The sequence below is a fragment of the Mauremys mutica genome, chromosome 7 (assembly GCF_020497125.1).
Source record: "Mauremys mutica isolate MM-2020 ecotype Southern chromosome 7, ASM2049712v1, whole genome shotgun sequence".
NCBI classification, from domain to species: domain Eukaryota; kingdom Metazoa; phylum Chordata; order Testudines; family Geoemydidae; genus Mauremys; species Mauremys mutica.
In genome coordinates this window covers 27386279-27394465 of record NC_059078.1, presented here as the reverse complement: position 1 = coordinate 27394465, position 8187 = coordinate 27386279, and the positions used below count along the sequence as shown (strand labels likewise).

General features: G+C 40.9%; 1 pseudogene; it reads right to left on the bottom strand.

Annotated features, from left to right (window-relative positions):
• Positions 1–2986: 2986 nt before the first annotated feature.
• The window catches only part of LOC123374017, a 45261-nt pseudogene continuing 40060 nt past the window's right edge, over positions 2987–8187 (bottom strand).

Genomic DNA, 8187 nt, shown 5'->3' with positions numbered 1-8187 from the left:
TCCACTGTGTATAAATACTTTAGTCACAGAAGCAGATGAACTGTACCTTGGATCTCCCACCTCCCAGATGAGTGCTCGAACACCCAGGCTACACAGTCATTCTCTGTCTCTCCCTGGCCCACTGACTCTAAGTATTTATACATAGTGGAGAAGCTTCAAGAGGACAGATTGAGGGAGCCCCACATGCGATTACATAGCTCAGTGGTTAGAGCAGTCTTGAGAGAAGTGAGTGCCCTATTCAAATCCTTTCTCCCCTGCAGGCACAAGGGGAATTGAAGCTGAGTCTCCCACATTCCAGGTGAATTCTCTAACCACTAAGCTAAAAGTTATAAGTGGCCGCCTCATCTATCCAGATTTTGAATGGGTCCTAATCTGGTAGATGGCCTCTGAGCATATCAACTAGATCAAGCCCTGCACACAAGATAGGCAGGCGAATGCCTATTTTCCCCCAGCTTATGAATCACTCGGGGACATAGACAGGAGTAAGCATCCTGATGGTTAGTGAGGCAACGATGCATATGCCCAACAGAAGAAACTATGCTATGGAACTCTTACTCTGAAAAATTAGGCGCCGAGTGAGTTTAGGACCTTACAGGGTTGGGTGGGAGCTTTGCGAGTCTAGAGTTAGGACTTAGGTGCCTCAACCCAAACTTAGGTACCTAAGTACCCTTTTGAATCCACCCTAAATGATTTTTTGGGGGCTTGTATATTTTTATAAGGATAATGGACTTCTACCTTTAGCGGGGGAAATTCCTCGTAAATTATGCATTCCAAATAATTCCAGTATAAGACATTTTTTTGTAACTCCTATGTGCAATAGTTATGGTGTTTAAACTGAATTTTGTCTTTATCCAGAGAAATAATTAGAAATAGCATGGTCTCTAGTGAGACAATATCTGAAGAAAGTAGACAGGTGTCCATGCTTCAGAAAGTTAAAAATTAAACTTATGGTACTTTGATCAGCCACCAGGTGGCAGCGTAAGTATGGAAAAAATACAATATGCTACAATCTATTTACCCTGCAAACTTACTATCCACAGGACAACCTTAGTTTTTTTTGATGGATTGTTTATGAAAATCCTTTGACTTTACTGTGTCGCTTGTATTTCCTGGTATCTTTGTCTTGTTGTGCAATTAAAACAATTCTTAAACTCACAAGGCTTGGTGAATCTGAAACAAAAAATAGTATTAGGAAGCTGGATAGGCCATAATGTACTCATACAAATACTTGGGTGACTGCTATGTGCTGGTGAAGAAACTGTGGAATAACTGGCATACTTTGCATATGAACTGAGGGTATAGACAGAGAGCAATAGCTGCTGGCTCTAGAAATGCCTTCTCAGTTGACATCTTGTACACTCTGGGATATTTGCCACTCAAAAATTCCAAACTGCTCCCCAAATAGTTAGCTGCCAATTTATGGAAAAACTTGTGGTTTAACTTTGTCATTGGTGCAGCTGGTGATCCTGCAATATGGGAAAGGACTGGAGGGGGTAGAGTCCAACCAGAATATAGGCTGTCACAACCTATATTGACAAAAAACAAGAGGCAACATTTGAAAAAAAGTGGTCTCCAATGTTAACATATTCATGTGAATAGCTGTGCTTTATAATATTTTATTTGATGCTAAAAATTTCTTAACTTTTTAAGAAAAGCCAACATTTATAGAAATTAAAAGGAATAGTTAGACATCCATAGGAACTGTAACTGTAAAGAACAGTTGAAGGATGTGATGTGGATGTTTCTCTTGTGCCCTAATGCGCTGCCAACAAATCAGAACTGTGCACCAGCTGTAGATGACAATGTGATTGGAAAGGATTTAATGATACTTCAACTATGGATTTAGTCTAATATGCCTATTTGCATATTGCTTAGGTTCTGGCTATTAAATATAGTGATAATTAAGCAGGTATCAGTACCTAAAGACTGTAAAAATGTAAACATACCAAAGGAGAATAGGTGGCAAAATGACTGAAGTGCTCTCACCAGTTGAAATACTAATCGTTATAGAAGGTATCTAAATGGATCTGTCTTTTAAAAGATTGGCAAAGTCTCTCCCTCTTGGAATGAATGTGTTCACTATGGGCCTTATTAGGAAGATTGTGTATGCAGCTATCTATTAAAGGGCCACAAAGTGTTTTGTGTGGACCAGGCTTTCCTCTATAGGAGATAAGCTGGCTGTGTGTAATTGGAGGGAGTGGGGACAAAGAACCATCTACTCCATACTGAGGAGCTGTAGAACTGCTTGGTGGGGGAAACCGGGTAGCTTCTATAAGTCTTCTATAAATCCTGGGTAGGGGCCAGGTCTAGACAGCTGAGTGAATCTGGTGCATAAGAGGAGCAGCTGGAAGCAGGGGTATTGCAACAGTGTGCTACATTTTGTTATTTACCTTTGTTTTGCTGCCTGAATTGAGTGCAGTGCAGAACAAGGACTTATGTTGACTTCAGTGGGCTTTAGATCAGTGTGAGCAGTGCATTCTGGGATAGCTGGGACAGGTATATGAGGCCATAGTAGAGCAGGAGGTTTTGTTTCAAGTAGGAGACAGATCTGGGAATGCCTGGTTCGAGGTATGTATGGAAGAATAAAATTTAAGAGTTGCTTTAAATTGCAACAGTATCTTCTATTTTCTCATTTTGACTAAGCTTATTCTTATTTTTGTTGTTAAATCTGGCTGCAGTTCGATTGCTGTCTTGTATGCTTCCATAAATGGTTTAATGCAGATGCTTGTGAGCCTCACCCTGCCCAATGTGGAACTGTCTCTTCAGTTGTGATGCCCTGGAGGTTCATGGAGTCTCTGCAGGTTGGGTGAAATGTCATTCCTCTGTCACACAGAAAAATATATTTATAATTTAAGTTTAGACTTTCAATATAACAAACACTCCACTAAGGAACAATAGCAAATTCTTCTTAAATCTCTATCCCCAATACTACATAGATAAATTCAAAACTCAGCTGTTTCCTTATTAAAATGTAGCTAACTCGGTTCTAGACAGTGCTGAGTTTTCTCATGTACCTAGGGATAGCTATAACAGGATTAATGTAAACTTGAGGATTAGCCATTGCTGCCATTGCAAAGGCTGCAAGAGGAAGCCAGCAGTGCAAAAAAGCCATAATCATTACTAGGACCATCTGTGACATCTGGGCTTCAGCTTTAGTTGTTGAACATCCTTTAGCTACTCCTAGCTTAGCAACCTAGTTCAAAAATAGCATACAGGATATCTGTTAAAAACCAGTGCATCAGGTCAATTGCATTTCACTTTTGGTGAGCAAAATAGTGATGAGACAACTGGATCATTCTGATGAGTTTATTAAAAACTCATGAATAAGTTGGTACAGTCTCTGGAAAAGTCATTATTTTAATCAAATTAGTTAATGTAGCTGAGACACAACTGTTGCATTTGACTTATATTTTTTGAAGGGGCATATTTCTGATTATAATCAACTTTGTTATGTAAGAATTTGAAATCATAATGCCATTTGCATGATAATCTGTAACATTCATAATTGTGCAGGGGGGGAATGTAACTTGTATGTGCAGTTGTAACTGTATGCATAGATGGCATATCTGTCCATGCAAACTGTCCATGCACACTTTTGCACAAGAAATTGCATGCATGTATTCATGTGGGGGAGGGGAGAGAGATCTGGTTTTAGATGCGTGGATATAGTTACCAGTTATAAGCACTTCACAAACAAGTAAATGCAATGGATGACTCCCAGGGAAGTCACTTAACTTTTCCTGGTGGGATTTGCAAAAGCTTTTGCCAGGGCCGGCTCTAGGTTTTTTGCTACCCCAAGCCAAAAAAAAAAGAAGATGTTCTGAATGCCGCCCCTGAAATTGTGCTGCCCCAAGCACGTGCTTGGTTTGCTGGTGCCTAGAGCCGGCCCTGGCTTTCGCCTAGCTGTGTTCTTGTTGAAATTCATGGGTGCTTTATCATTGATTTCAGTGGGAAATTGGGTTATTTCCACACCAGTTGCTTTTGGTAATCCCACTCTCTGTTATCCCCAAATTTTTGCATGGAGACTTGCTTTTCTTAGTTTGCTATGTAACTATAAAGTATTGAAATCAATCAATGGCTGTAGTAGGAATGAGAACTAAAGGCTAGAGCCTCAAAAGGATGTAGGTGTCTAACTGCCACTTTAGGTGCATAATTCATCCTGGATGAATAACTTCACCACCAGGCTATTGAGCAAATCTCACTCTGGCCTAGTGGTTATTCATTGAAGAAGCACTATGATGAGGCGAGAATAGCAAATAGTCATTATGAGTGACTGAGGTGCCACTATGAATGACACTCTACTCTAGTGGTTAGGGTACTCACTTATGAACTTGAGTCTTCCACATCATGTCCCTGCTCCAATGACTATTTAATTTACAAAAGATGGAATAGCTTCATCAGCAGAAATTGAGAGAGATCTACACCAGACTATCTCATAGCCCAGTAGTTTCAGCATGCTTCTGAGAAATGGGAGGCCTGTATTTAAATTCATTCTCTACGTCTCACATGAATACCCTAACCACTGAGATAAAAGTTAGAGGGAAGGCTACATCTCCTTCACCCCCTGACACTTTGTGAATCTAGGCCTTTAAAAGGAATAAAAAATCCACTTGGGGCCAAATGAAAACACTTTCTAGTATTTTATTTTTTAATTTTTTATTGCAATTTTTGAGGAGTTTGATTCAAAATGATTAGTTCACAGGCATTTTTGTGAAAGGCAAGAGACTAAACAAAACCATCAGTTATCCACCCTGCTCTCACTGTGAGCAGCAGCATGAGAGTAAAAGCAAATAGCAATGCTGTTAATTTCCTCCTCGAATTCAGGTGGGTCAGAAGGGGCAGAATGCAACGGGGATAATGGGAGCCTTGTCTCTGCCCCATAGGGTAGGTTTGCTACATGCTGTGTGTGCTGCTGTTCCAGGTATAGACCTGGCATCATTAACACTATCCCTGGAGCACTGGGGTTACTGGGAGGGTGATTCTGACTATCTTCGTCTGTTACAGGTGCAGCCCCAAAACACTCTGCCTACTTCTTTCTCAGGGCAGATTATTATCTCATGATTTAACTGCAGGTTTGTATGCTTCAGTGCAAACAGTTCAGGCCCCAAAAGTTTGGGGGATGTAAAATCTTGCCAGAAGGTGATTTGGTGTAATATTTTTAGGGAAAAAATATTCACCAGTTTTTCCCAGCTGTAATTAGGTCTCTAGGTGGTCAGATACCAAGATGGTGAGCATGCTATAGAAATACTTGCATAAAGATAGATCCATTATACTAAATCAAAACTTGTGAATTAAAAATACAGGACCCAATTCTCAGCTGGCATAAATCAGCATAACTCCAATGAACTTAATGAAACAATACTAGTTTAGAGCTGCTGAGAATCTAGCTTTTTTCCTCTTTTGAGATACTAAACTGTTTTAAAGCTAACTCTTATGAATCCAGTATGTTTAGAGAAATGGAATGTTGTTACGCAGCATAGAGTCCACACTATATATCCATGGGAAACCAAGATACTTTTCCTTCTGCTTTGGAATTCTAATGAAAAGATCATGTAGGAAACATTAACTGGGTCACTGTTATACCAGTCTGCAACTTAGGAGGACTTAATGCTTTCTAGCTTTAAAGTGGCGGTGTAGTTCAAACATCTGGGACATCACCAGTCCTACTAGAGCCACCTTTGTGGTGAAAGCAAGTGTTCCCTTGGGCTTGGACACTGCTGTTACATGATCCACAGCTATCGCTGCAATGCACAAAGTTGTAATATCTGCAACAGTATTTCTGTCACAGAATCACATTTTCATAGTTTAAAAAACCCCAAATAATAAAAATCCTCAAACAAGTTAATACAAAAAAATTTCAACTTCTAAACCAGAACATATAACCATCTACTATACTGTTTTGTACAGTATCTTCTTAAATACAATAAGCAGCCTGCAAATAGTTACCTTTCTCCGTTCTAGCTTTTTGCGAACATCCTACCCTCATGCAGGGTTTGGGTGTCTGCCAAACTGTTTCTGAGAAGAAACTTTCACAAAGATGATATGTATATAGTGATGCAGGCTCCAATAAAGAATACTTTTCCCTACTCAGCAGAAGGAATGTTTTAATTTCTTATTGTCCTGAGAGCATTAGTTCTCTTCTACACACAGAAAGAGATTTTTTTGCTAACTACTACATCTCATCTAACATACTAGAAGTGAAATTCAACCTTGTGCAAAGGCTCAGAACAAGGCCTATACATCGCGTTAATCCTGTCTGAGCTGTCAAAATAAAGTAAGTGGTGCACAGACCTTTTTCTGGCTCTCTGCATAGAGCTGAATTTAATCCTAAAACTACATAAGGACTTGGCTTTCAATCCCAGCTCTACCCCCAAGTCTCTGTGGCCTTGGAGCAAGTCACTTAATTCTGTCTTTATTCCCCGATCTCTAAAATGGACATAGTAATTGAATAATGCTTACCTATTTGCCTCACAGAAGTTCTGGGAGAAAACATTAATTAGCTTTTTATAAATATTAACTATACTCCTCTTCTGGAGGTCTCTAGTTCTTATATAAAGTGGAGAATCATGGGAAAGCAAACTCCAAATCCTACAGATCTCTGGTATCAGTCTGTAGCATCAAGGGTCCAAGGCTTTGCGCTGGTAGCATGGATCTCTATGTTGTATTGCCGTTGGCTTCCATTGTGCTCTGTCTTCATTTGGGGGTGGGGTGGAACCACACAGCAGGGACACTGAGGTATTTCAAAATGAGTTTTCCATAGCCAGTGATGAGCTGCCAAAATCTTAACAACCGGTTCCCTATAAAAAGTTCTGATTTAAGGGGGGAGGGAGCGGGGGAGGGGTCGGGGGCGAGATCCTCGTGGGGCCTGGGGCCCTTGCGGGGCCTGGGCCAATTGCCTCACTTTCCCCCTCCCCTCCCCTCTGGCCAGCCCTAGAGCTTGCAGCAGCCCCCCGCCCCCCACCTTGCTGGGCCATTCAAAAAGCGGCAGCAGGATGACTCCAGAGCTCAGCTGAGCTGCCCAGCTGGTGCCAGCGGCTGGCCACGCTGCAGCTGGGGGGAAGCGGGGGAAGGGCCGTGGGAGCCTCAGCCTCCCCAGCTGGGAATCTTGGGAGCAACAGGATGGTTCGGCCCATGGACCAGAGTTCTTTGCCCACCCCCTGGCCCTTTAACAACCGGTTCTCCACGGAGGTCTAATTTTAGCAACCGGTTCTTGAGAACCTGCTCCAGCTCACCACTGTCATAGCACAGAATATGTTGATAATAAGTTGGCAAGAGCAAATGGGACAAATGCCCAGTTTTGCCAAAAAATGTTGGGATGTCCAGGACAGCACTTAAAAAGGGGACTGTCCCAGCCAAAACAGGACATATGATCACCCTAAGAAGGTGCAATTTTGGGGTTCCTTGCCTAAAGCTTTATTCCTATAACACTTAAAAGGAAAATATCTTCCTTTTTACTGAGCTCTAGGAAATAACAAATCTGTCAGATTTTCAAAAGTGCCCAATTTCAGAGGTTAGGTACAATCCAAGTTTGTACATCTAAATCCAATCATTAGATTAGGGTGTATAAATGTAGGCTCTCCATGTATTAATGAAAGCACACAGTTCAGGGATACCAATCTATTGGACCTTTTCTGAAAATCTGTCTTAAGGTCAGACTCAGTACCCACTTCTTACTACTGATTATCCACAAAAACTGAAGGTATTTTTCCCTCTGGGTAGAATTCTTAAGTACTTCAATTCCCTTCTCTCAAATAAGTTAATGCTGAATGCATTGAGTAAACTGCTTTGTTTCAATAGATTTTGACTTATCTTTTGAGAGACTCACATTCAGTTCTGCATTCTGTAAGGTGATTAATTCCATTTTATTCTCCAGTGAGGATATAGACTTCGGTACAACCAGCATTGTTGTAGATTACTGGATTCCATGAATATAATACTTCTCAAGGACCTCAAATCCTCTTGTCTTGAAGATGTAGTAAAAGTTGAGAGGTTTTTGAAGGCTTGTGTTTTGCTTAAGTCACTTATCTTAGTCAGACCATGTAGATTCCAAGATCAGACATTTAAAGGGAATTAACATGCAGATAGGCACCTTGGCACTTTTGAAGCTTGCACTAATGTCATTGAAATCAAAGGGAGTTGCTGCTGCTGTTGAAGTCCAGTCCTGCTTCCTGTAAGACAAAACAACAC